Source organism: Vulpes lagopus, chromosome 3, assembly GCF_018345385.1.
Source record: "Vulpes lagopus strain Blue_001 chromosome 3, ASM1834538v1, whole genome shotgun sequence".
Classification (NCBI taxonomy): Eukaryota; Metazoa; Chordata; class Mammalia; order Carnivora; family Canidae; genus Vulpes; species Vulpes lagopus.
Genome location: NC_054826.1, coordinates 16146746 through 16166961, shown reverse-complemented (window position 1 = coordinate 16166961; position 20216 = coordinate 16146746). Strand labels below are relative to the sequence as shown.

Here is a 20216-nt window from a genome sequence, read left to right as displayed (position 1 = left end):
AAGAGAGTTATTATTTTTAAAGTTCCAGATGTAAAATCAATTGTTTTTTAATGAGGAAAGAATCAATATGTATTTTATAAACATTTATTTTCAAAGTTTAAAACAATGCTGAGAGGCATTTAACATGTAAATTATTACTCTCTGTTTAAGAAACTATTTGGCAAAGCATCTAAACAGTCATGAAAACATTTGTACCATGTGGTATAGTAATCAAAATTCTAAAAAAAAAGGAAAGGCTAGAATGTGAAGGTGTTCATTTTAAGTCTGTGGAAAAATAGAAAGTAACCAAAAAGTTAAACAATAGGAGAATGGCTTGGTAAATTATTCTTAAGAAATTATCAAGTTCATTAGATATGATGCAGCCATTAAAATCATAGTTCTAAAAACTATGTAGCAACCTGGAAACATACAGAAAAAAAGCAGCTATGATTACAACTAAGTTAAAGTTAGGCATGTATTTTGGCAAGAACTGGAAAGAAATGTCGAAAAATAATTTATTTTAAGATGATGGAATCTGAACCATTTTTAAAATTTATTTTCATTTCTTCATTTATTTCCAAAGACATCATGGTATAGGTAGTGGCTTTTAAACTTTTCTGACTATGACTCATAGTGAAAACTACATTTTATATCAACTAGTATGTGTGCCAACACATAGATACACTTCCACACTCATGTGTAAAAACTGTATTCTATATTATGACCATTGTAAGATACATAATTTTTCACATTTTAACATCTCTAAATTGAGATATATGTTATGAATGATGAGATCTTACATTTATAATTCTACACATTTTTTTTCTTTGAGGTACATAAATTAAAGGTACATCTTATAATGACTGTTTTTAGGTTTAATAAACTATAGTAACAAATAGAAGTTTCATGACAAAACTACCACATGTGATATATTGTGATAATTTCTCTTTTCTATTTTGTATCCTTTCAATTTTTCAAAGATTTTATTTATTTAAGAGAGAGAGAGAGTTGGGGGGAGGGGCAGAAGGAGAGAATCTCAAGTGGACTCCATGCTGAGTGTGGAGCCTGACATGGGGCTCAATCCCACAACCTGAGACCATGTCGCGAGCTAAAATCAAGAGTTGGACGCTTAATCAACTGAGCCACCCAGGCACCCCAGTCTTTTCAATTTTTTAATGTTGGAAGCAACTCACTAAATTGAGTTTTATAATTCATTAATGCAGAAGTTGGTGAACTGTGGTCCTGTTTTTGTATGGCTCATGAGCTAAGAATCGTCTCTGCATTTTTAAATACTTGGACAAGAGAAAAAGAATATTTCATGATATACAACAATGAAAAGAAATTCACATTTCGGTGTCATAATTTTTGGGGGGGAACCCAGCCACAAATTTGTTTACATATCATTTATGACTACTTTTACACTGCAAGGGCAGGCTTCAGTAGTTGTGACAGAGACCATATGGCCACAAGGCCTGAAATATTTACCATGTGCCCCTTAACAAAAAATGTTTGCAGACCCTGTGCTAATGGATTGCAATTTACTGATTAAAACATTCCTGATGTAATCGCAGGAATACAGAAATGGAAGATATGGGTCCAATTCTGGCTCTACCATTGCTATTACCTTTGCATTTATGAAATGGATACAATGTCTAGGCGATAGAGCTACCTGGAGTTTTGTGTGATCATTTATCTAAAATGCTTGGTCCATGGCCAGTGATTGAACAAATATTAGTTTTTTTTTCCATTTCCTTTTTCATCTTGCATAAGCTATGGCCCCCACTCTTCTCTACTAAGGTCACCGATGAGTACCACCATGCCACCACCCCCTTTCCAAGGCAGTCTTGTGAGCAAAGTCCAAAGTGGTCCTCCACAAGGGTGAAATTTTTGATTTTTCACATTTTATCCTAAAGATGTAGGGGGATTTTTTTGTTCTATTCCAAAGTATATCTATGTTTGTCTCAACATAAAAGCAATTTTTAGATTGAGCAAAATAGATACTCCTAGAAGACCATCTTTTTCTTGTACCTTTGTGGCTGTGCTTTCTTGGTGTGAGAAGCGTGGACTTATGCAATGGCATTTGTTGTTATTGCTGTTGTTGCCATTGTCTTAAGAGCTTTCTTTTCCAGAATTTACTTTTGTCATTTGGTTGTAGTCAAACAGGAGTGAAGAAAAGCTATTTTTTTTTAAAGATTTTATTTATTTACTCATGAGAGACACAGAGAGAGGGGCACAGACACAGGCAGAGGGAGAAGCAGGCTCCATGCAGGGAGCCCCATACGGGACTCCATCCCGGGTCTCCAGGATCATGCCCTGGGGGCGCTAAACCGCTGAGCCACTGGGGCTGCCCAGAAAAGCTATTTTTAAAGGAGGACATTTAGGTTTGGCCTTAGAATGGAAAGTATGAGTATTTAGGAAGAATCGTTAAAACCTAAGATCAGTTCTGAGCTTGCAGGTGCAAAGCTGATTTTTTCCAGAGTTCTCTGAAGTGGTTAGGATTAGCTAGACTTCCTTGGCTGATGAAGCTCATAAGAGACCCATGCCAGAGGCTAATTTAATAATTTGCAAAGGGAAATTATCAAGTGCACTGGAAGATTGTCAGTGCTTTTTTTCCCCCAACAGATAAAGTTATACAAAAAGCCAAATCATAACCAACAGTCTATTTCCTTTTTTTTTTTTTTTTTCCAACAGTCTACTTCCTGAGCATAGACTCAGAGGAGTACAAACAAAACTCACAGATTTTGTGGTTTGGTTCCAGGCCACCATAATAAAGTGAATATTTCAATAAAGTAAGTTAAATGAATTTTTGATTTCCTGGTGCATGTGAAAGTTATTTTATTTTATTTCATAATCTATTAAGGGTACAAAGCATCATGTCTAGAGGAACAATGTACAAACCCTAATTTAAAAATACCTTATTGTTAAAAAATGGTAACTAACATCTGAGCTTTCAGTGAGTTGTAATCTTTTTGTTGATGGAAGGTTTTGCCTTGATGTTGATGACTGTTGACTGATCAGGGTGGTGGTTGCTGAAGGCTGGGGTGGCTGGGGCAATTTCTTAAAATAAGACAACAATGACATTTTCCACATCAATTGACTCTTCCTTTCACGAACAATTTCACTATAGCACGAGATGCTGTTTAATAGCATTTTACCCATAGTAGAACTTCTCTCAAAATTGGAGTCAATCCTTTCAAACTCTAACACTGTTTTATCAACTAAGTTTATGTAAATCCTTCGTTGTCATTTCAACAATCTTCACAGCATCCCTACCAGGAGTAGATTCCATCTCAAGAAATCATTTCCTTTGCTAATCTGTAAGAAGCAACTCCTAGGCCATTAGTTTGTTATGAGATTGCAGTAACTCAATCCCATCTTCAGGCTCTGCTTATAATTCTAGTTCTCTTACTATTTCTACCACATCTGCTATTACTTTCTCCATTGAAGTCTTAACCCCTCAAAGTCATGCATGAAGATTAGAATCAACTACTTCCAAACTCTTGTTCATGTTGATATTTTGAATCTCTTCCCATGAATCATAAATGTTCTTAATGACATCTAGAATAGTGAATCCCTTCCAGAAGGTTTCCAATTGATTTTTCTCAAATCTATCAGAGGAATCCTATCTGTGGGAGCTATAGATTTTCAAAATGTATTTCTTTAATAAAGCTTGAGAGTTGAAATTACTCCTGATCCATGGGCTACAGAATGGATGTTGTGTTGGCAGGCATGAGAATAGCATTAATCTCATTGTACATCTCCATCAGAGCTCTTGGGTGACCATTTGCATTATCAATGAGCAGTAATATTTTGAAAGTAATCTTTTTTTCTGAGTGGTAGATCTTAATAGTAGACTTAAAACATTCAGTAAACTATGTTGTTAATAAATGTGCTGTCATCCAGACTTTTTTTTTTTTTTTGTCATCCAGACTTTGTTGTTCCATTTATAAAGCACAGGAAGAGTAGATTTGACATAATTCTTAAGGCCTCTTGGATTTTCAGAATGATAAATGAGCACTGGCTTCAATTTAAAGTCACCCGTTGTGCTAGCCCTTATTAAGAGAGACAGCCTGTCCTTTGAAGCTTTGAACTCAGGCATGGACTTCTCTTCTCCAGTTATGATAGTCCTAATGGCATCTTCTTCCAATGTAAGGTTGTTTCATTTTACACTGAAAATCTGTTTTTTAATGTAGCACCTGCATTAATGATCTTAGCTAGATCCTCTGGATAACTTACTGCAGCTTGTGTATTGGCACTTGCTGCTTCACCTTGCACCTTTGTGTTATAAAGATGGCTTCTTTCCTTAAACCTCAGAACCAACCCTCTGCTTAGCTTCATACTTTCCTTCTGCAGCTTCCTCACCTTTCCCAGCCTTCATAGAATTGAAGAGTTAGGGCCTTGCTCTGGACTAGGCTTCAGCTTAAGGGAATGTTGTGGCTGCTCTGATCTTTCATCCAGACTACTAAAACTTTCTCCATATGAGCAGAAAGGCTGTTTCACTTTCTTATCATTCATGTGCTCACTGGACTGGCACTTTTAATTTCCTTCAAGAACTTTTCCTTTGCATTCACAACTTGGCTAACTGTTTAGCACAAGAGACCTAGCTTTTGACCTACTTCAGCTTTCAACATGCCTTCCTCACTAAGCTTAATCATTTCCAGATTTTGACTTAAAATAAGAGATGTGTGACTCTTACTTTCCTTTGAGCACTTAGAAGCCATTGTAGGGTATTAATTGGTCTAATTTCAATATTGTTGTTTCTCAAGGAATCAGGTCTAATTTCAAGATTGTTGTTTCTCTCCCCTGAGAAGAGGGAGAGAGACCGGGGAACAGCTCGTTGGTATAACACAAAACACCAAAACACACACAACATTTATTGATTAAGTTTGCCATCATATATAGTCACAGTTCATGATGCCCTAAAACAATCACAATAGTAACATCAATGACCACTGATTGCAATTGTCAAATGATTATGTTGTATACCTGAAACGTTATATGTAATGTTTGACATAACATTAGATGTCAACTATACTTCAATAAAAAGATCACTGATTACAGATCACCATAACAAATATAATAATGAAAAAGTTAGTAATATTGCAAGAATTACCAAAATGTGACACAGAGACACAAAGCGAGCAAATGATGTTGGGAAAATGGCACCAATAGACTGCTCAATGCAGTCTACTGAGCAGTGTTGTCATATACCTTCAATTTGTAAAAGAAAAAAAAAACAATCTCTACAAAGTGCAATAAAACGAGGTATGCCTAGATCTGTATGCTCTTAATGGCTATTGTATCAAACTAGAAAGGCTTGGCAACTCCATCTCCATCTCCATCAGGTGTGTGCCTACCAATCAAACCAAAATACTCATGTTCAACAGTCAGAGTCTCCTCTACCCAGTGCTAAAGGCAGCTGATACATTCTTAATTTGGAGGGTTTTCCCTTTTATAATTTCACGCCAACCTCTCTCTTCCTTCTCTACATACTTGTGTTTATTCATTCTTTCCTCAGATGTTAATACCATTCATTAGTCATTTCCAAAATATATCCTATAAAATAATAAGAAACCTTGGGAAATTTTGGGTTAAGTGAAGTTAGACTGTTTACTCCTGTAGGACCTCTCAGAGGCTTTATGTATTTTTTTAAAGATTTTTATTTATTTATTTATTCATGAAAGACAGAGAGAGAGAAAGAGAGAGAGAGAGAGGCAGAGACACAGGCAGAGGGAGAAGCAGGCTCCATGCAGGAAGCCTGATGTGGGACTCGATCCTGGAACTCCAGGATCACACTCTGAGCCACCCAGGCATCCCAGAGTCTTTATGTATTGATGTGAATCATGAACCTCCAAGTGAATCTGCTATATGGCATGTCTCAAACTTACTTGAGCACTTTTTATTTCTCAGAGCATCTCTTGGGATTAATAGAAGTGGAAAATGCTGGGCTCCAGTTCTCTTGCCTTCACATTTATTCAAGTCTTGATAACATTATAGGTTCTATTCCTACATTCAGCCTAAGGAAATCCTGCCTTGTTACAGTGACTTCTGCAGAAAGACAATCTTATCTGTTTCCTAGTGACTCCATTTGCTTAAATTTCCTAATTGTGATATGGTGTGATAAGGTCATCTAATATACCCATGTACCAGCTTTATGTTATATATAACTTTTTAATCTTATTTTTATTTTACATATAAAAATATATTTTTTACTAAAAAGGTAATAATCACTTTTGAAAAGTAAATGAGCAGGATGCCTGGGTGGCTCAATAGTTGAGCATCTACTCTTGACTCAGCTTGTCATCCCAGGTTCCTAGGATCAAGTCCTGCATCGGGTTCCCCACAGGAGCCTACTTCTCTCTCTCTGCCTATGTCTCTGACTCTCTCTGTGTCTCTCATGAATCCATAAATAAAATCTTTTTTAAAAGAAGGAAAGAAAAGTAAAGGAGCTGAAGAAAGGATTACCTATATCCCCACCACCCTAATTCAACCATGTTACCAAAAAAAAAATCTAAGGACTTCTTTTGTATGCTCTCATAATTCTCCTGAATAAATCATTAAAAAAACACCCTACTTCAATTATTCATTTAAAAAATAATTAAAATTAAAAGTACTTATTTATTACTGTTTTGATAATAAATTTATAACTGAACCAGAGTGAGTTCACTCCTTGGTGAGTCAGAAACTGTACCAGGCTGAGTTGTCACAGAAAGAAGATTTTTATTTGCAGCAAATGGCTTCCAAAGCAGTGACTCCCCAAGAAAGAGTGAACAGGCTCCTTTTGTTTAGGGTTAGGATGGATATTTGGATGATAGGGAAGCCTCATCATCCTATGTAGAGGCAGGTATAAGGTTGCATATGCGCCTGAAGGATACACACACACACACACACACACAGTGTACGTTATGCATGAGACTGAGGTTCCTCCTTGGGGCAGAGATTTTAGTATTATAATGCAGTGAAGGTGGTTGCAAAACATTCCAGAGGCTATTCTGTGGCCCTTCCATATGGGCCTACGTTGTGAGTCTGGTTTAGCACAAATGGTCTGGGTAGTTTGTGCCCACTGGAAGTCTTGTCAGGGCAGTCACCATCACCTAGAAGGGTGATTTTGGGTTTCATTTACCTGAATTAAGAGGAAAGTCTGGAAGAAGGGCTTAAGGAGAAATATAACACAAAGGTTAGTGAACACAAGCAGGTGGCAGGAAAGGGTAGTTCTTGGTGTCTAGCTGGTGACAATGTCTTGTTTTAAAGCCATCCATTTGGAAATTCCAAGAGGTAGTCTAATTCTTTCCCATACATGCAGAAAGTATAGTGCCTAATCTACCCGAAATATGATTATCTGCTACTATATTCAAAGACATGAAAGAGAAAGACACAATTTATTGCCATCAGTTATTCTTCCTTGTGTCTGCCTATCTCCTCCCCCACAATGGTTACCTTCCTTCCTGAAGTATTTCGGGGAAAAGTGAATATGTCTCAAGTCTACATCGAAGTAAATCAGTGTGCCTTCTTTATTGTTCTTTGGCTCCTACTCCTAGGGTGAACTTGTGCCTCTGTTCATTTCAGTATTGGTCACTGCCTAGAATTCTGGGAGGTGATGTCTACTGATTTCACCAATGGGTGAAATATAGGAGAGGCTACAATTCCCTTATTATTATGCAATGGAATTTTACTGGATGTTTGTGGGTTTAAAAAAGAAAAAGGAGAAATTTTGATTCGGCATAAAACAGGAAACAATTTGAAATTTACAATTTTATTAGAAATTACTTTTTTTGTAAAAAATAACTTCCCTATTACTGGGAATTTCTCCGGCCAGATCTGCTGCTATGTTGCTAGAAGCTGCCTCTCCCTTTTTCTCTTTCCCTAGATGCCAGCAACATCTCCAAATTTCTGTTGATTTCTAGTGCTGAGCGGTTTATCCATCTAACTCAGTGGTTCTCAGCCAGGGTCAATTTTGCCTTCCCTCCCCCAAGGAACATTTGTCAATGTCTGCAGACATTTGTGATCCTCTGCACATATTTTTGCGTGGAGATTCTACTCGCTGCCGGTGGGTAGAGGCCAGGGGTGCTGCTAAACATCCTACAATGTACAGAACAGCTTCTCATAACAAAGAATTACTCAGTCTAAAATGTCAGTAGTGCAAATGTTAAGAAACCCTGATCTAACCTACCCACCCAACCAAACTAGAAAAATAATACAGTATATGTTAACTAAATTGTATTTAAATTAAAAAAAATTTTAAAACTTTAAAAAAAGTCTCTTTCTCTCTGCCCCTTCCCACTGCTCTCTCTCTCTCTCTCTCTCTCTCTCTCTCAATTTCTCTCTCTCTCTTTCAAGTAAATAAATAAACCTTTTTAAAACATGTATGATTCCCCTGTTAGGAAAAGTCCCTTGAGGATGGAGATATTTTATCCCAGTTATAATTATATTTAAACTGCTTTTTTTCTGTGTAAGTGTGAACATTCCTTTTGCTGAAGCCTTACTAATGGAGATACTGAGTTGAACATTTCGCCAGTGACAGAAGACCACAGACGGTGCCCATGGCTATGTGGCTCGGTAGCTGCAGAAGTTAGGAGTTTAGTCCTATGGTTAGGAAATGGCTTGCTTTTGTAGTTTATTTCACTTGGGGATTGTACACATCTCAACTTGATGCTTGCCTTCCTGTACTGGAACTTCCTAGTTACCTGTAGGACTCCAAAACTACCCCCACCACACCTCCCTCAATCTGTAAGGTTCTTAAAATCATCTCCTACCTGGTGCAGTGATTGGCTCTTAACATTTGGTTGATAGGTAAATACAGGAATATTTGCTCAATAATACTAGGTAGAAATGAAATAACACTCCAGATTGAGGCTGAGGTATAAAGAAGAACTTGCATTGATTATGCAAATGTGGACAAGACACATCATTAAGGTTCCTGTCACCGAGCACAAAGTTTCACAATGCTAATTACTTTAGAGGGTAATTTTTTTTTTTTTTTAGTTTTTTTTTGCTTTTAGGTGGGATCCAGGCCCAATGTGGGGCTCGAACTCAGGGTTCTGAGATCAAAAGTCACACGTTCTACCGAATGAGTCAGACAGGCACCCCTAGAGAATAGTTTTTTAAAAGGCATTTATTTATGGGGCACCTGGGTGGCTCTGTGGTTGAGCGTCTGCCTTTGGCTCAGGGCATGATCCTGGGGTCCTGGGATCGAGTCCCACATCGGGCTCCCTGCAGAAAGCCTGCTTCTCCCTCTGCCTATGTCTCTGCCTCTCTGTGTGTCTCTCATGAATAAATAAATAAATGATTTTAAAAAATGAGATTTCTCCGATTGACTTATTTCACTCAGCATAATACCCTCCAGTTCCATCCACGTTGAAGCAAATGGTGGGTATTTGTCGTTTCTAATTGCTGAGTAATATTCCATTGTATACATAAACCACATCTTCTTTATCCATTCATCTTTCGATGGACACCGAGGCTCCTTCCACACTATGTTCTCATTCATTTGGGGAATATGAATAATAGTGAAAGGGAATATAAAGGAAGGGAAAAGAAATGTTGGGAAATATCAGGAAGGGAGACAGAACATAAAGACTCCTAACTCGGGGAAACGAACTAGGGGTGGTGGAAGGGGAGGAGGGCGGGTGTTGGAGGGGAATGGGTGACGGGCACTGAGGTGGACACTTGACGGGATGAGCACTGGGTGTTTTTCTGTATGTTGGTAAATTAAACACCAATAAAAAAAAAAAAAAGAAACAGAAAAAAAAAATGAGATTTCCTCATAACTAGTTCCTCTAATCCTATTTACTCAGAGAAACAAAACAATAATTCCAAAAAAAGAGTGTGTATACATACAAATCAATTTTAACTGGATTTAAGACCTGTAAGAATCTCAAACTTTAGTGTGTATTAGAACTGCCTAAGGAGCCACCAAAATACAGAATTCTAGGCCCCAAACCCAGAGATTTTTGAACACTATGATATGAGGCTCAGAAAACTGGCATTTTTAAAGAAACACACTGTGTGATGCTAAGGCAGTTTATTTGGCATCTCATGTGGAGAAACACTCTTTGTTAAATAGCTCAAAAACTAGGGTATGCTCTGAGACATTGGAGGGTTTTCTGAAAATAACAACAACCATAATAATAATGAACACTACAACTTCAGACTCGTTTAATCTCATTCGCTAGTAGAAAATGATTTTTAGGAGGAGTGTGGCTAGAATTCCTTTAATCTTGCCCACCCATGGTCTGAATTGGTCACACTCTGGACTGGAAAGGGGATAAGTGCACCCATAGATTAATTTAGGTGGTCCAACTGAGGGCAAAGGGGGTAGCTACAGAGAAGCAGAGTTAATTAAACTAGGATGAGGAGGCCAAGGGGGGGTTCCTAGAAGAGAATTCATTTCAAAACACAGTGTTTTAGTTGGGCTTAATAAGATGCTTTATTCATATTACACTTATGTACCAAAGTCATCAATAGGTTTAATGAAGTGAAGTGAAGTGGAGGTGAAGTGAACTGAAGTGAAGAAGCAGAGAAAGGAGAGAAGTGTTTGTCCAAGAATGAGGCTGGGGCTGGTAGAAAAAGAAGGTGAGACAGGATGAAAGACAGTCTGCCTGGAGCAAGAGAGCAGGACTGTCCAGGTAGTGGCTCCTACCCCAGTGAGTGAAAACAGCACAGGAAAGGGTGAGACACCACCCAGGTCCAACTCACTAACAATTTATCTGCTGGTCTCCCAAGAGATCTGGGTCCTGTCCTTTACAGGCTCCCCAACATTGGAGGAGGTGCCAAGGACCATCCTTAACCTACCACTCATTATTTACTCTTTCACTTCTTATGGCAGGTGCTTCACCTGGAACAAGCTCTGAAGAATAGCGGCTGTTTTGCTCACTGCTATCTCCTCATTTTTTTTAATTGCCCAAGGACCTAGTTCTTGTTTGGAATAAAAGAACATATAAACAAACACCAAATCCAACATCTCAGGATCTCACAGGCAGGAAGAAAAATGTTGTTCCAAGCTACAGGCAGTAAGTTGTGAGAGGGGCAGCTGGAAAAATAGTAAAAAGACTGAAGTCCTCTGGTAAGCTTAATTTTTCTTATTTCTGGTAAGCATGCTTATGAAGATAAAAATGGAAGTTTCTGGTAACTATAGGTAAATAGTATGAATGCACATACAAATTCAAAGGGACAAAAGTTATGATACATGTTAAGGGAAAAGGAAAATAGCAAAGGCTTCACTTGAATGTCTCACGTCTTTGAATTTGGAAAAGCTAAACATCAAAATAATATTTGAAAGGTGAACTTCATAAAACAAAAGTCAGAAAACAATGACTCATTCAAATACTTCATCTTTAGAGACTATTTATAATTGAGTATACTGACATTACATCTCCTAGAATGGGTTTATAAGCCATCTTTGAGAAAGTGTGTGGGAAGGCTTTTTAAATGAAGTGAGAATTTATTTGGTCAAAAGTTTTTGAGTAGCCCTCTTCCTTCAGCACAGGAGATCTATTCATTTCTTTCTCTTTTTAAAAAAATTGCTATTTAAATTCAATTTAGTTAATATTTATTGTATTATTAGTTTCAGAGGTAGAATTTAGTGAATCATTAGTTCCATACAAGACCCAGTGCTCATTACATCAAGTATCCTCCTTAATGCTCATCACCCAGTTATCCAATCCTCCCACTCCTTTTCCCCCCACCCACCTCCTCTACATCAACCCTCAGTTTGTTTCCTAGAGTTAAGAGTCTTTAATGGTTTGTCTCTTTCTGTTTCATCTTAAGAAATCCATTAACTTAAAATTTTTTTTTCATGTATCTCTATTTCTTTGTTCTGGTTAGGAGTCAGAGAAAGATAGAGAGGAAGGTATGGTCCCACCGCAAACAGAGGATAATGGGTGTTTCAAAATGTGCAAAATTCATGCTTTGTCCAACAGTATTTCTTAATAATTTAGAATCCATTTCATTGCATTTTGCTGACAACTCAACACAGCAAAACTGGTATATTATGCAGGCTTGTTCTTAATCTTATTAAAATAATACAAAGACAAAAATTATGCTTATTTTTAAAAGAAGAGAAAATATCTAGAGAAAGTATACTTAAATATATTAAATATGGAATGAAAAATTCTTAGCTGAAACTGAACATCAAAATGTAGCAGGTGATATTAAGGCATGAGCACATAAAATTTAGTATTTTTTTAAAAGGGTAAAAAGAACAATGTTCTTTTTTTTTTTAAGTTTTTATTTATTTATTCATGAGAGAGACACACACACACACAGAGAGGCAGAGACACAGGCAGAGGGAGAAGCAGGCTCCATGCAAGGAGCCTGATGTGGGACTCGATCCGGGGTCTCCAGGATCACACCCTGGGCTGCAGGCGGCACCAAACCGCTGCGCCACCGGGGCTGCCCAAGAACAATGTTCTAAAACCTATTTTTTCCAGTAAAATCAAGGATGTTGCATGAAGATTCCTTTGTAGACTCGTTACTGTTTTATCATACAAATTAGCCAAAAACTAAAAATTATCCTAGACTTTACTTCTGGAACCCTTTAAATTTTCATTTCTTTTTGGGAAGAATTTGACCCTGGCTCAACTGGTAATGTCTCAAACCTGAGTCCAATAGCTTGCTACACCTGGGTAGCTCCTATTGAGATCCACAAGCATGATCTTGTGTGAATCCTCAGGAGCTTCATCAATAAAATATTTGATGGAAGGCTCAAAAAGTTCTTGTGTCATTTAAGAGCATAGGAGAAACAAGACCCTCTAGACCACTTAGTCCATTAACTGAAGACTACAACTCATCACAGATGCCCTAAGCAGTCAGAAGTTCTGGTTAGAGGATTAAATCTGGGCTTCTTAGTTCATAACATAGGAACACATAGTCTCTCTCTCTCTCTCTCTCTCTCTCTCTCTCTCTCTCTCGTGTGTGTGTGTGTGTGTGTGTGTCAGAGTTCTGGCTAGAGGATTAGATCTGGGCTTCTTAGTTCATAGCATGTGAACACATACAGAATCTCCCCCCTCTCTCATATGTATGTGTGTTTGTGTGTGTGTGCGTGTGTCTGTGTGTGTATGATATAGACATTTGGATTGCCTCACAGGTTTTATTCTTAATATATGTGAGCATCAAAAAGTAATATAGAAATGAAAAGAATGGATTATTAAGCCAAAAAAATAATCTCAGTATAGATCTACCCTTAAAGTTATTGATGTTGGCTTTTCCATCACATTGCACCATCTTGAGGGCTTCTTAGCTATGTTGAATGCATCTTCCCACCCCCTGCCAGCAAGTGAGCATGAGAGAGCAAGGGTGAGAGAAAGAACACTACTTCAACAAGGATTTTTACATTTCTGGACTCAGGAGGCATTTTGGAAAACTGGATTTAGATATCAAAAAAGTGCAACTTTAAGAAATTTCTCACTGGCTTTAGAAGGATAGGATCACAGTATTTTTAATTTTGGTTTCCTGGCAATTTCTGAATGTATTTTACATGACATACTATGCATATAGTGACTCCAGCCTTCTCTATATTCTCGACATCTCCATGGATGACTGACAACCCCCTCTCCAACTCTCAGGAGATGACCTTAATGTTTTCATGAGTAGGTAATAAAATTGCTGTACACATGCTGTCCATCTGCCTAACTCTACTCCTAAAAAATTTTTTTTGCATCAGGTTATTAAGTAGCTAAAAAAGTGTAAGACATTGTTGAATATATCTTAATAATTGAGTCCTTCTCTGAATATTTTGGATATCTCTTTGCAGTTGGCTAGGTTATACCTTTTATTTTACTGATTGACTATGTCTTTATTTAGTTTTAATTCCAATTCAGTTGTTATATATCTATCTCTTGTAGCCACAGTGGTTTGAAAATTGAGGAAGAATTTATGTGACAAAAATTCTGATTCCACATTATGTCTTTTCCTAATGAGTTTTTTTTAAAACTTGTTTTGCAAAATTGAAATTAATCCTAAAACAATAAAAATTTAGTTGTTTTCTTGTTATTGAAATTTGAGACCTCCTTGTTATATTCTGTATATAAGTCCTTATCACATGTTTTCTTCCAGTCTATAGTTTGTCTTTTTATTTTCTTAACAGTATTTTTTGAGAAGCAGAAGCTTTTAATTTTGACAAAGTTCAATATATCACATTTTTAAAATAACTCATGCATGTACCATATCATATCATTTATTTATGGCTCATGCCTATGAGCCACTTTATCCTATCTATTGAAATCTTTGCCTAATTCAAGGTCACAAAGGTTTTTTCCTCAAAACTGTAAAACTTCTAGAGAAAAATATAGGAAAAAATACTCTTTATGGGTCTACTGGGATGATCGTATGATTTTTCTTCTTTGTTTAATATGATGAATTATGTTAATTAATTTTCAAATGATAAACCAACCTTGTTTCTCAAGGATAAATCCAACTAGATCATGATGTATTATCCTTCTTATGTATTTTTGGATTTGATCTACAATTTTTTTGTTTAGAATTTTGGCATTTGTTTTCATGAAAAATCTATCATTTTATTTTATTGTAATGTCTTCTTTGGTTTTGGAGTCAAGGTACTGCTGGCTTCATAGAATGAGTTGGGAAGTTGTCTTTCCTATTTAACTTTCCTATTTAATTTTCTTTTTTACAAGAAAAGCTTGTATCTAATTGCTATTATTTCTTCTTGAATGTTTGGTAGAATTCACCAGCAAAGCCATCTAAGATGTTTTTTGTCTGTGTGGAAGATATTAACTCCAATTTCAATTTATTTACTAGATATAGGGCTCTTCACGTTATGTGTTTTTTCTGAGATGAACTTAGTGGTTTGTGTTTTTCAAGGAATTTTTCAATTACCTGTAAGTTGTCAAAATTCTTGGCATGAGTTCGTAATATTTCCTTATTATCCTTTTAATATCTATATATCTGTAGTGATGTCACCTTTCTCATTACTGATATTGTAATTCGTGTTTTCTTTTTTTCCTGATCAGTGTGCTAAAGGTTTATAAATATTATTAATTTTCTCAAAAAAGTATCTTTTGGTTTTGTTTATTTTCTCTTTTTTATATTGTATTGATTTCTTTTCTGATTTTTGTTATTCCTTTTCTTTCATTTACTTAGGGTTTTACTTTCTCTACTTAAAAATAATATCTTGGGGATCCCTGGGTGGCTCAGAGGTTAAGCACCTGCCTTTGGCCCAGGACGTAATCCTGGAGTCTCGGGATCGAGTCCCACGTCTGGCTCCCTGCATGGAGCCTGCCTCTCTCTCTGCCTGTGTCTCTGCCATTCTCTCTCTCTCTCTCTCTCTCTCTCTGTTTCTCATGAATAAATAAAATCTTTTAAAAAATAAAATAAAATAAATAAAAATCATATCTTCAGGTGGACTTCAAGGTCATTCATTCAAGACCTTTCTTCTTTTCTAATATAGACATTTACTGCTATAAATCTCCCCCTACTATTGATTTAGTGGCATTCTACAAATTTTGATGTGTTATGTTTTCATCTGTATTTAGTTCAAGATACAATTTATTTCCTTTTGGTTTCTCTAGGGCCATAGGTTATGTATAAATGTGTTTTTTAGTTTCCAAATATTTGGGGATTTTCCAGATATCTTTATGTTATTGATTTCTAATTGATTTCCATTGAGGTTGCAGAAATACTTTGTATAACTTGAATCATTTTAAATGCATGGAGGTTTATTGATGCTCAGAATATTGTCTTTCTTGGTAAATGTTATACATACTCTTGAAAAGGATGTATATTCTGGGTTTTTGGGTAGAGTGTTCTATAAATGAATCAGGTCAAATTGTGTGATAGTGCTGTTCAGGTCCTCTATATCCTTACCAATTTCTTTTTACTATTTTATTAACTATTGAGAGAGAAGTATTGAATCTCTGGCTACATATGTCTATTCTTCCTTGCAATTCTATCAGTTTTTGTTTCATATATTTTTAAGATCTAGAATTATGTGCATAAACATTTAGGATTGTCATGTTGTCTTTTTTTAAAAGATTTTATTTCTTTATTCATGATAGACACACAGAGATAGGCAGAGACATAGGGAGAGGGGGAAGTAGGCGCCTCACAGGGAGCCCAATGTGGGATTCCATTCCTGGTCCCTCGGATCACAATCTGAGCTGAAGGCAGATGCTCAACCTCTGAGCCACCCAGGCATCCCCATTATGTTGTCTTTGTGAACTGACCCCTTTAACATTATTAAAGGCTCTTCTTTGTTCCTGGTAATAGTCTTTGATCAGAAATGGATTTTGACAGTAATATCACCACTGAAGCTTTCTTGTGATTAGTGCTAGCATGGTATATTTTTTACATTGGTTTATTTTTAATCTGTTTGTGTCTTTACATTTAAAGTGGGTTTATCAGAAGCAGCAGGGAGTTAGTATTACTTTTTAATTTAATCTACAATCTCTGCCAGGGTATTAGACCATTTATATTTAGTGTGATCATTGATATGATTAGGTTCGAATCTATCATCTTACTATCTTACTTACTTTTTCCTATGTGGCCATCTGGTCCTTGTTCTCTTTCATATTTTTCCACCTTCTTTTGGATTGAGAATTATTTTTACTGTTTATTTTATTTTTAAGTAGGCTATATATTTTAGAGAAGCAAAGATTCATGTCAAAATTAAGTGGAAGGTACAGAAATTACTTATATACCCCTGCTCCCACACATGCATAACCTTCCTAACTATCAATATCCTGCATTAGGGTGATAAACATTTGTTACAGTTGATGAACCTGCAATGACACATTATTATCACCCAAGATCAATAGTTTACATTAGGCTTTACTCTTGTAAATTCTATGGGTTTCTAAGTGTATAATGACAGGTATCCACCATTATAATATCATACAGAATAATTTCACTCTCCTAAAGAACCTTTGTGCTCCACCTATTCATTCCTTTTCCCCCTCTCTAACCCTGTAGCCACAAGTGATTCTTTTCTACCTCCAGGGTTTTGCCTTTTCCAGAATGTCATCATAGTATGTAGCCTTTCAAATTGGCTTCTTTCACTTAGTAATATGCATTTAAGTTTCCTCCATATCTTTTCATGGCTTGATAGCCCATTTTAAAAACACTACATAATATTTCATTGGTTAGATAAACCACAGCTTATTTGCCCATTCACCTACTGAAAACATCTTGATTTCTTCCAAGTGTTGGTAATTATGAATAAAGCTACTATAAACACCTGTGTGTAGGTTTTTTGTGGACATAATTTTCAACTCCTTTGGGTAAATACCTAGGAGTGAAATTGCTGAAACATATGGTAAAAATATGTCTAGCTTTGTAAAACCCTGCCAAGCTGTCTTCCAAAGTGACTATGCCACTTTGCATTCCTACTAGCAGTAAATGAGATTTCCTGATGCTTCACATCTTCATCAGCATTTGGTGTAGTCAGGGTTTTGCTTTGGCCATTCAATAGGTGTGTAGTGGTATCTCATTATTCTAATTTACAATTCTCTAAGACATATGATGTTGAACCCCTTTCTATAACCTTGTTTGTCATCTGTATATCTTCTTTGATGAGGTGTCTGTTCAGGTCTTTAGTCCATTTTTAAATCATGCTGTTCATTTTCTTATTGTTGAGTTTTTAAAAGTTCTTTGTATATTCTGCATAACTGTCTTTTATCAGATATGTCTTTTGAAAATATTTTCTCCCAGTATTCAATTTGTTTTCTTATTCTCTTGAAGTATTTTTTATTATTATAATTTACATCCTGTGTGGACTTATTAGCTATACTTTTTTGTTTTGTGGTCTCAAAGGTTTATAAGTTATACCTTTCACAGCTTACCTTTAAGTACATTGTACCACTTTACTTATTGTCTAAGAACCTTACAATAATATACCTCTATTTCTTCCCTCTTGATCTTTGTGCCACTGTTGTCATAGATTTTTTTTTTGCAAATGTTATAAACTTCACACCACATAGTTAATATTTTTGTTTAAACAGTTGTCTTTTAAGGGGCACCTGAGTTGCTCAGTGGTTGAGTATCTGCCTTCATCTCAGGTTGTGATCCTGAGGTCCTGGGATTGAGTCCCACATCAGGCTCCCCGCAGGGAGTCTGTATCTCCCTCTGCCTATGTCTCTGTCTCTCTCTCTGTATCTCTCATGAATAAATAAATAAAATCTTTTTTAAAAAATAATTTTAAATTGTCTTTTAAATGTATTTAAATAATAAGAAAACATCTTATATATTTACCTATATAGTTACTATTTCCAATGGTATTCATTCCTTTGTACAGATTAACATTTCCAACTGATATAATTCTCCTTTTGCCTGAAGGACTTCCTTTAGCTTTACTATTTCTTATAGTAAAGGTATGTTGATAATTAGTTTTTTCAGCATTTTGCGTGTAAAAAATTATTTATTTTGCTTTCATGTTTGAAAGATATTTTTACTTGGAGTAGAACTCTAGGTTTACAGTATTATTCTTTCAATACTTTAGAAGATGTTGCCCCATTGTCTTCTCACTTGTGTTGCTTATGATGTGGAATCTGCTCTTATCTGTATCTTTGTTATGTTATAGATCACATGTGTTATACACATGTTTTCATGGGCTGCTTTAAAAATTTTTGGCCATTGGTTTCTAACAAATCAATGATGTGCCTTGGTGTGGTTTTCTTCATCTGTCTTGTACTTGAATTTATGGGTTTCTAATTTTCATTAAACTTGAAAAAATTTTGGCTATTATTTTTAAAAAATTATTTTTTCCTGCATTCCCCTGACTCTCTCATCTCTTCTGGTGACTCAAATTACACATATATTAGTTCACCTGCATTTGCCTAACAGCTCACTGATGCTATATTCATTTTTTAAAAATCTCCTTTCTCTATATACTACATTTTAGATAGTGTCTGTTATTCTGTTTACAAGTTCATTTATTTTTTTCATTTCCAGTATCCAATTTGCTGCTAATCCCATCCAGTGTATTTTTCCTTTCATTGAATTTTATTTTTTACATCTTTCGTGTTTCTAACTTTTTGAACATATGAAATATAGTTATAATCACTATTTTAATTTTTTATCTGCTAATTCTAACATCTATTTTGTTCTGAGTTTATTTTGATTTGATTATTTGCCTTACTATGGGTTGTAGTTTTCCTCATCCCTAGTAATAACTTGCATACCTGGTAATTTTTTATTGGATGCCAGTCATTGTGAATTTTACCTTAATATGTGCTTTACATTTCCTTCTTTTTTTAGGATTTTATATATTTATTCATGAGAGACACACAGAGAGAGGCCGAGACATAGGCATAGGAAGAAGCAGGCTTCTCAGACCCCAGGATAATGCCCTAAGCCAAAGGCTCAACCGCTGAGCCAACCAGGTATCCCTATGCTTTACATTTCTATAAATACTATTGCTCTTTGTTCCAGGACATAGTTATGTGGAAACAGTTTGGTTTCTGGGGGGGGGGGTCTTGCTTTTATGATTGATTGAGATCAGAACAACCCTCAGTATTGGGGTTCATTCCCCACTACCAAAATGACACCCTTCTAAGTATTCTATCTAATGCTTTATGAATCATGAGGTTTTCCATTATGATTTCTGGGTGCAGACACTATTCTGACTCTGTGTGAGTGCCAGGTACTCTTCCTCTAGACTTTCCAGGTGATTCTGTCCTTGGCCTAAGGCAGTTTCCTCACATGCAGTACTAGTGGGTACTTTGAATGAAAATTCAAAGGAAACTCTGCAGATCATTAAGTGTCTCTGTCTGTAAAGCTCTTTTTTTTTTTGCCCCAGTACCTTTTCCTGTGAACTCTAGCCACCTTATTCACTGCACATGTTCAGCTCCACCTGGGTCCCCCTTTCCTTCTACAGACTGGAATCTCTCTTAGGACAGCAAGCTAGGATAACCATAGGACCCACCTCATCTTTCTCCTTTCTTTCAGAAGTCTCTCTTCATTGCACAATATCTAGTGTCTTGAAAACCATTGTTTCATATATTTTCTTCACTTATTTCTTGTTTAAGGTGGAAATGTAAATCTGGTTCTGTTACTCCATCTTGACCAGAAGTATAATTCTGTTTCCAATGTATTAATTTAGACAAGGACAATGGGTACAATTCATTATCAGGAAAGAAAGAAAAATAAAGGGAAGAAAGAGAGAAAGAAATTTGGTTTTAAATACACCTTATAGAGGGATGCCTGGGTGGCTCAGTGCTTGAGCACCTGCCTTTGGCCCAGGTGTGATCCTGGAGTCCCGGGATCAAGTCCCACATCAGGTTCCCTGC

The 20216-nt window shown here is 36.2% G+C and overlaps 1 protein-coding gene across 7 annotated transcripts in view; it reads left to right on the top strand.

Moving 5' to 3' along the window:
- RANBP3L (RAN binding protein 3 like) overlaps positions 1-20216 on the top strand; it is a 250703-nt gene that overhangs the window by 168920 nt on the left and 61567 nt on the right. For 3 of the 7 annotated variants that reach the window (XM_041750190.1, XM_041750191.1, XM_041750189.1), the window contains one exon: positions 10805-11041. The exons of the other annotated variants lie outside the window; for them this stretch is intronic. The gene's annotated coding sequence lies outside the window, so the exon portion shown is untranslated. The remainder of the gene's footprint in view (positions 1-10804; positions 11042-20216) is intronic. 7 annotated transcript variants of the gene reach the window in all.